At 38.6% G+C, this 9853-nt stretch overlaps 1 pseudogene; it reads right to left on the bottom strand.

Annotated features, from left to right (window-relative positions):
* Nucleotides 1-1907: 1907 nt before the first annotated feature.
* LOC136125995 (protein cornichon homolog 1 pseudogene) lies at nucleotides 1908-2333 on the bottom strand (annotated as a pseudogene).
* Nucleotides 2334-9853: the final 7520 nt, after the last annotated feature.

Genomic DNA, 9853 nt, shown 5'->3' on the forward strand with positions numbered 1-9853 from the left:
TGTATATTTCACCACAATGAAAAGAGAGAGAGAGAGAGAGAGAGAGAGAGAGAGAGGGAGAGGGAGAGAAGACAGCTTGATGGAAGGGATGAAATGAAAGAGGCTACTGATTTGAGAAGACAAGTTCCAAATACCCAAAGATCAGAGAGAACCACACACTCAGCACTTCTAAGACAAAGCACATGGCCACAGTGTTCACAGGTTGGTCTTCTCTTTAACTTAGTTTGGCTGTAGGTTCTATATTCTGTGTTCTTCTAGCTTGCTGCATTCAGCTGCTGTTGTTTGCTGATGCAAAACATTAATGATCTGAGGAAAATCATGTAAGACCAACATGACTTCTGACTTATACTGGCCTCATTCTCCTAATTACCAGTTGCATAAGAGCTAATTCCTGTTACAGAAACATGCTACAGACTCCCCTGGAAAAGCTGTCATCCAAGTGTTGACATGGTATTTTCTGAGAACATAGAAGACATCTGAGAATCCTATGCATTACTTCTTTAACCATCTAGAGGCAGAAGCCTGAACCAAATAACCTCCAAGCCCCATCTAGCTCTTCCATTTTAGGAATATTCAATTTTGGAGGCGCAAGAGCAATGTAATTTTTTTTATGATACATAAATGACAATAACAGTAGATGAAATAGATGTGGATGACAATAAATGTAGATACTAATTGGTAGGAGATCATTGCCCAATACCTTACGTGGAAGAGGAATTTTTCATAGCGTAATGATTTTGAAATTCCAACGTAACAAGGGAGCTTAGTCAAATGAGAGGACAGTTAATCAAGTCAGCCATCAGGGGTACCCATGCTTTGGGGAAACAAGTGTCCAAGGTCTATCAGGGTTTTAGATCCAGGAAGGATCACTTTGTTTATAGCCCTTTGAAGACACACTTGTGGAAATCAAAATTTCCACTCTTTGAGATTATTCAACTAATGCATGACCAACAGTCTATACTCTAATCTGTTGCTTTTCACCAAAAGGATTTATCCAGGCCTCTTTTCTTTTTTTTTTTTTTAAGTCTTAATTTCAGAGTTTTATTGTATTGCACTAAGGGAACAGCAGGACGGTTATACAATGTTCTCTCTCATTCAGTTTTGAAAATCTAAAGTACTTGCAAACTCTTAAGAATATCTTTACCACCAGATTAGAACACTAAGTATAATAACCAATTTCTTAATAAGTGATGTCTTACAAATCAAAACACATTTAAAATAGCTTTAAATGCATTCTTCACAAGTAAGTCAGCATATATTTTTGTATCATGTTCACTTATGCTTAAGAATTAAAGCAAGTATATTACTCTGGTGGAAATACGGGAAATCTCTCATTCATGCAATATACAGGGATAATATTTCAAGTCAAAGGGAAAAAAATCCCACTCACTTTTTTAATGCATCCATATATAATCACCTACATGATAGACAAGGAAACCCATGAAGTTTCCACAGGTCAGATATATATTTTCAATTCATCAGAAGCACCTGATATCTACAGCTAATTTTTAATTAAATGGCATTTCAATAAAACCAAAATGAGCCCTACAACTTCTATCAACAAAAGCTTCCAATGGACTAAGGACAGTCAGTAATTAATGCAGTCATTCAAGGGATTATGGCTGTTCCTTAAGGAGTGCAAGTTCAAACCTGTCAACACCAGAGGTATCATTTCATATTAATTTATATGTCATTCCATTTAAATTCTTTATCCAAGTATAACATATGAAAACAGTCTTTCCACAAGCAAAAAATGTGGAAACATTTAAAAAATAAGGAGACATTTTTTAAAGTAACTGATCGGATTCCATAGGCTACTCTTGGAAACAGGATCTTGCTGGATAGAATCCCTTCGTTTGGTGGCTTTTTGCATGCACTTAACTGGACCAGTTCTTCTGAGTGTTGTTCTAAGAGCTCACCAAAACATAGATCATGCCATATAGGTAGTAAAAAACTGCTAGAAGATGAAAAGCTAATTTGCACCATCCCTCTTTCTGACAATATGCTAGAATATCTGCATTCATGATGCTTGTAGGGTCATAGAGTCCTGGTCCACTCACCACTGGTCTACTCACATACCTCCAAACATGATATGCCAAGAGGGGCATATTGAGACCCAGAGCAAGCCACTCTGCTGCACAAAGAAACATGACACAGAAGCAAGCACGGATGAGGTACTCTGGAAGGACAAGAGGATTCAGGGTGTTACACTGGTCTATAGGATTCCTGTAATCAGTCTTCAGCTCATCAAATGCTATAATATGCCAAATGGCGGAGAAGATGAGTGCAGCGGTGAGCAGCAGCGCCAGCATGTAGCAGAAGGCCGTGAACTTGAACGCCGTGGCTGGGGCAGGCCTCTTGTCTTTAGGCTCTTCTCGAAGCTAAGCAGCTCACCCTTTTAATCTGCTTATTCAGCACAAAATATGAAACACAAAATAAAAGCAGTGCTTGACCTTCCATAACTGCCTTTTGTTTTAACTTGTTGGCCCCCTTTTGCCCTATTTGAACAGTAGTGTATCTCCTTCACATTCCAGTCTTAATGAGGTTATTTACCTTGCATACCCAATGAGATTATACCTTATATAATAAATTCTCTTCTCTGAGATATATCTGAGAGGGCAGCCACTTTAACTATTAAAAGGATTAACCTTTTAACTGAGAATGATCTTAAGGCTGGACACAATTTTCATGCTGAGCTTTCAATTACTTAAAGATGTCACCACTGCATACAGAGGTGTTTACATTTACATATACTAGTAGATCAGCCTTAAAAATAGCCACTCGTTAACTTTGCACAATGGCTGGTAAAGAAAGCTCATTTGTTGCTACGTGTGTATTGCTCCTGCTCATGTGTGTTAATGAAATACATATGAGCTAAAACTGCAAACTGGGAAGTAAAGAATATCATTTTTAATGCATCAGTATTGTTATCAATTGTATATGCTAACAAAATACATGGAGGGACAATCCATATGGACCGTTCAGATTTCCTTTTAGCCAATAATTGTTCTTTTCTTCCTCACCCAACTTTTTACCATAAGTGATAACATTAATTGCCTTAATTCTTTTCATATTGTCATTCCAGGTGGGGAACAATAGAATTGGCCAGAAGTCTATAAACAGAAAGGGCATGAGGAAAAGCAAAGGCTTGGGTAATCCACCATTTGGACACTAAGTTTGGCTTTACTTCATCGATTGGGGGATGGGGATGGAGACGAGGGGGGGAGGCAAAAAACCGAGTTACTTATTTAGCTTATCTAGATCATTGCATTCAGGTAATAGTAAAAAGAATTTTCATAAATCTATTTTCCTCCAAAATCCACTTGACTTTTGCATTATGGCACATCTCACTCTCAGATCCTTATAAACATTATAACTTAATCTGCTTGATTAAATGTTGTACTGACCTAAAAAGGAAATGTTTATAGTAATGTCCAAGGCACTGGGAGAGCAGCTCTCTTAAGTCAAAACAATTTGGTCTCTATTCTTAGGAAAGGAATAATTGAAAGGAGAATCTCCCTTTGGACATAAACCACCTTGTCCATCTCCCCTGCAAAAGTCCCAGAAAAATCTAGTCTATTTACTAATGTTCTGGGGCTCATGGATTATTTCTGGAGAACTCAAATATTTATTGATAACCTACCAACTGCTGTGTACTGGGAGTACAGCAGGGAACAAAACTTTCAGAAACTTCTGGCAACATGGATTACTTTCTACAGGGGGAAAGGGTGCAATAAACAAAGATGCAAAATATACGCACGTTAGATGGTGATAGTATTGCTATTGAATATTAGGGATAATAGAGAAGTTTTAGATAATTTTGACAGAGGAAAAAGGCAGGAAAGGGAATGGAGGGATATTTTAAGGAAGGTGTTGTCAGGTTAGGTCAGGCAAGTTGATATTTGAGTAAAGACGTGGGGATGGGGGATCCAGCTAAGCAAAAATGTTTAAGGCAGAGGGACAATTAAGAGAAAAGGCTCTGAGGCAGGAGTATGGCTGGTATGTTAGAGGAAGTCCAAGGAGGCCAGTGAGGGCAAAGAGAGATAATAAGAACAGGAACATCAAGCAGGGGGTGAGGGTGGATAGTGTAGGACTTTATAAGCCATTGCAATGTCTTGGGCTTTTACTCTAAATAATATGGAGAACTGTGAATCTAAACTATGGACTTAATTGTCTGTCAACAGATGAATGGAAAAAGAAGATGTGATATATACACAATGGAATATTATCCAAGCATAAAAAGGAAGAAATCCTGCCCTTTACAACAACATGAATGGACTCTGAGGGCATTGTGCTAAGTGAAATAAGCCAGAGAAAGACAAATACTGTATGATATCACTTGTATGTGGAGTCTTAAAAAGATGAACTCAGAGGAATAGAGAGTAGAGTGGTTGTTACCAGAGATTGGGGGGTGGTGGGAGAAATGGGGAGATATTGGTCAAAGGTTACAAACTTCCAGTTATAAGATTAACAATTTGAGGGATCTAATACACAGCATGGTGGTTGTAGCTAATAATACTGTATCATATACTAGAACATTGCTAAGAGAGTAGATCTTAACTTTCTCACCACAAAGAGAAATGGTAACCATGTGATAGGATGGAGGGGTAGCCAATACTATGGTGGTAACCATTTTACAATTTATAATTATATAAAATCAACACGTTGTGCATCTTAAACTTACACAATGCTATGTGTCAATTATATCTCAATTAACCTGGAAAAACCCCCAACAACAACAAGAAGAACAACAAAAGATGAGAAACTATGGGAAGGTTTTTGAGTAGAGGAGTCATCAGACCCTATGAACAGGCTTACTTTGGCTGCTGCTGGGAATGGACTGTGAAGCAAGTGGATGAGTGCCTGTTACAATAACCCAGAGGAGAGATGAGAGGGCCTGGGGTCTGAAAGAACAGACACAGAGCTCAGGTCTGAACAGCATGTTAGAGACTGCTCACAGAGACAGCCAACATCTAGGTTACAAATGAATTTATTTTATAAATTCTAATTCATAAAATTTATGCACTGTGAAATCAATCCATCAGTGAGAACACAACTTAGTGGCCTCCAGGGTTAAAATTTGTTATAAAATACATTGTGTGTACATTCTTTAAAGTCACTACACATCTGCATTAGAAGTTGAGTCAAATGTTCGAGGAATGACAGAAGGACCTGTGGAGATCCCCTATAGGGGATCTGTGGAGCACAGCATGAAAACTAGAACTCCCTAGGCTGCTAGGAAAGATGCCATATCCTGTGAAAACTGACGGAGGTGGCCTCAGAACACTCTTGGGAGGCATCAGGAGAGGCGGGGGCTGTTGAAGTGACCGGAATCAATAGGACATCCCAGTTCTTCATCACTTTTCTGGGAGGGCCTGAGTCTCACAGCCCTGAACTACTTCCTTACTTGCCTTCCCAAACATCTGGCGATAATGTTTGACAGCAACATGTGTTAGTAGAAATTTGTGTAGAACGCATGTTCTTTGGGAATAGAGCCATCACAATGCATGAATTACACATAAGAATCAAGAGTCATGAAAACTACATGCAAAAGCCATAAAGGACTAGGAGAAAGGTTGATACCAACCCCAAATTCAATAGAAGAACATGCAAAGTACTGGGGATGCAGGTGCTGGGTGAGCACAGGATTATCACAGAGGAAGGATAGGAGAGGAAGGAAGGGGAGAGGGGCCAGACAAGGCAGCTGACTAGTGTGAGGACCTTTGTGGGGCCAGTGCCTGTAACCAAAGGTTAAGTGGAGAAAGGCAGCTGGTCATCAATGCCTAGACCCCTAGGTAAAGCCCAAAGGCATGGGAGCTGTGGACAGCAGCAGTCCATACCCTTCCCTCCCTGGCTTCAGATGAAGACTTAGATGCACAAAGAAATCCAAAACCAAGGTTTCTTCATTTCATTCAAAAATCTTAAATTTCAGAGAAGGTAAGCATCTATATCAGGGGCACAGTGTCCTGCTAGAAACAATTCCAATTCAACAAACACGCATGGAGAATGTACTGTTTGCCAAGAACTGTTCTAAGTGGAGAGTTGAAGGTACATAAGAGACAATTAGTCCCTCAGTGAAAGTGCAATCCAGGAGGAAATCTGCATCCTTTGTATAAACCAAACCAGCATTTGACATGTACTCAGAAAAGCATTTCGATAGACAAGAAATATTAGATATTTTTCAGTACTTTCAGTAAAAATCTCATTGGAAAGACAAATTTTTTAATGGCACAGAATCAAAGAATTTAGATGTTGGTTTTAGAAATTCACTTAGTACCAAGAATAGAAAGGTAATTTATGTACTGAGCAACTTATAATCACCTTTTCTGCTGTTGTCACAAATCAAGTCAACTCTGTATGGTAGCACAGAAGAGACACAGCTAACAGTGAAAGCGGAAAGGATGCGCACTGTTCCTTACTAAGTGGAGGAGGAGCCAGCAAGCAGTACCATATTCTTTTTTAGCTTCTAAAATAATAGTAACATCTCCAATACTGTTTCACAAAATCTGGGCAACCCAAGGAGTGAGTGTCTTACCAAAGGGACTCTTCAAGATTTCCTTCAGAATATTACTATGGAACATTTTTACAGGATATTTTAATCACTTTAAAGTATATAAAGTAACGAGAGTATTGCTGGTAAAAAGTCAACTTGAACAAATGGATAAGACTGGAGGTGGTATGATACAGTGAAACATTTATGGATCAACCTAGGTTCAAATACTGCCCTTCCCACTTACCAGCTATGTGACCTTACATGCGTGATTGAATTTCCTGGAACTTCAGTTTCCTTACCTAAAGAACAGAGATAAATAATTTTCTATTTCAAAGAATTTTTCTAAGGATCAAATGACATTGTGTATATGTCTTACAGCAGGTTGGGTATATATTAAGTATTTAGTCAACTATGGTTTCCCCAGTAGGAAACCAGCACGTCAGGGGGGCCTCCAGGTACACTAGCCTACATAAATAGACATTTAAAATAACTACCCATAAAGTAAATATTTCTACAAAGTCCTAAATGTATTCTAAATTTACCTATCTAATTTTCTAAATCATGAAATTCATTCTCATCTCTATCACAAATTGCCACAAATTCACAGTTTGGGAAGCTTGGGTCAGATTTTGCTATGATTGCTATCATATGACAATCCCAGAGCAATCTGCACTAAGATACATTACTGCATACTGTACTGTGATTATTTCTAAATGTTTATCAGACGCAGATTTAGGAAATTATTTAACAATCGTCTCGACAACTTGTGAGATTTCCAAAGAAATATATTAAGGGAAGATCAAAGATTATGGTGCTATATTGCATAAAACGAAGCAACTGCTTATTAGAAGACAAAAACCTTTGATTCATTCCTCTTAATTAAAGGAATTAATGAGCTATGTATGCCTATGTGCAAAGAAAGGAAGGTGGAGAAAGTATGTAAATGAACAGGGGCTTTCATAAAAATCTACAGGCTGAGAGTATTTTATTTAAGCTGCTGGAAGAAAAAAATTATCTGAGTTTCTCAGATTCCTTCCTAATTTTTAAGTCCATATTTTTCATAAAGCATTCATTTCTATTCTTTATTCCAAAGTAACAGAGGTCTCTATATTTTTATTTTTTCATTTATTCATTCATTCATTTATGGCTGCATTGGGTCTTCGTTGCTGCGCACAGGCTTTTTCTAGTTGCGGCGAGCAGGGGCTACTCTTCTTTGTGGTGTGCGGGCTTCTCATTGCAGTGGCTTCTCTTGCTGCGGAGCACGGGCCCTAGGTGCGCGAGCTTCAGTAGTTGTGGCTCGCAGGCTCTCAAGTGTAGGCTCAGTAGTTGTGGCGCACGGGCTTAGCTGTTCAGCGGCATGTGGGATCTTCCTGGACCAGGGCTTGAACCTGTGTCCCCTGCAATGGCAGGCAGATTCTCAACCACTGCACCACCAGGGGAGTCCCTCTATATTTTTACTGCCCAGATAAACTCATTTTTTTCTCTGCCTTTTGAAGCTGAACTCTTTCCCAAGACTTTGCATATACGAAAATGTTCTGAATTTGGAAATAACTGAACTATTAATTTGAATTTAGAAATCTTTCTGTAACACAGTGATTTGTTGTAGCTCATTATTCTAGATTTTTAATTTTTTACTTTTGCTAAAAAGTAATGCACATTCTTGATATTCAAGGTACAGGGGGAAAAGGTGAAAAAACAAAGTAACACGTATACTACAACCCAACTATAATTAGTTAAAATTTCTTATATTTTTATAACATTTGTTATATTATTATATTTTTATAAATTCTTCTCTCTCATATATCTATATATTTGTAGATAGATCTATATTTATATATTTATATATAGATTTATCTCCACATCCTTGTATATGAGACCAGACTATATATACCATGCAACCTCATATCCACTTTTCTCTTAATATTAAATCTTCAGCATTTTCTCACATTATTAAAAATACTTCAAAAATATTTAAATGCATTATTTAAATACTCACCAACTTCTGAGCATTTTGATCATCTATTTTTTTCATTATCATAAATAATTCTGTGATGAACTTCATTTTACAATGCAACAGGTTTAGACCTACAAGGCAAATGTACAAACTCAAACTTAAGGTATATTCTGAAGGAGAAATGGAAGAGGAGATACTAGGGGAAGGAGGGAGACCAGACATTCAAGCGTTCAGCCTGCGTTTGCCTGTGTGTAAGGGAAAAAAAACTCATTACCACTTGACAGCTGCTTCGTGGTTTATAAAAGTTAGGGTTCAAACCTCTTCCCAGTGACCAGATGCCCATGGCTTCAGGTGCTACGGAACAGTCAGTAATTGACTCACAATTCTGATGACAGTTCATGTGAGAGAAGCTACAGGAGGCAAGTGGGACCCCACACAGACCACCTTGCTCAGACACAGTTTGGTTTAAGAATACAACTGTGTACCTATCAATTTATAAAGCATGTAAGCTAAAAGGACTAAAGACTAAAAGGGAACCTAAGGAAGAGAAAGCAGTTAATGCATTACAATGATAGAATGCAGTGAAATAGCTTCTAAAATTTTTATCATTGTGCTTTAGATTTCTTATATTAAAAACCAAGAGAGAAATAGACAAGTATTGGTGAAAAAAACTAATTTTATGACATCATTGCATGAGCAGAAGTTCCTGGGTTATGGGGTGGGAACAAGTAGGGGGTTGGGGGGAGGGTGGTGAGACTTTTAACATTTATAACATCAAAATCCAGTAAGATACTTTGGGATTCCTTACAATACCCCTACCTTATTTTCAAAATGCAATCTCACTAATCTAACACTGTCAAGTTTTAAGCAATTCTCCTGTCTAAAAGTGATCACTGAGAAAGCTATCAGCAATCTAAAAACACTCAAGACCCACACACTAAACTATAGTTCCTTTTTTATACTAATTTTGCCACTGCTGTGGCCATTGCTGCTTTGTACCTGGCATATAGCTTCTGGCCATGGGGATAATTTGATGGGTTCTTTAATGCCCAAAGAAAAGGTACTTGAGATTCAATTGTGGTTTTTTTTTTTGTTGTTGTTGTTTTTTGCGGTTCGCGGGCCCCTCACTGCTGCGGCCTCTCCCTTTGCGGAGCACAGGCTCCGGACGCTCAGGCCCAGCGGCCATGGCTCACGGGCCCAGCCGCTCCGCGGCACGTGGGATCCTCCCGGATCAGGCACGAACCCGCGTCCCTGCATCGGCAGAGGGACTCTCAACCACTGCGCCACCATGGAAGCCCGTCAATTGTGTTTTTTTTAACATCATTAATTTAAATATTACAGTAATGTTAACTGGTATCTTTGATAGTTAGCTGTTCTCCTAGAAGAGAGCTACGAGTTCCTGCTCT

This window comes from Phocoena phocoena, chromosome 7 (genome assembly GCF_963924675.1).
Source record: "Phocoena phocoena chromosome 7, mPhoPho1.1, whole genome shotgun sequence".
In the NCBI taxonomy this organism is placed as follows: domain Eukaryota; kingdom Metazoa; phylum Chordata; class Mammalia; order Artiodactyla; family Phocoenidae; genus Phocoena; species Phocoena phocoena.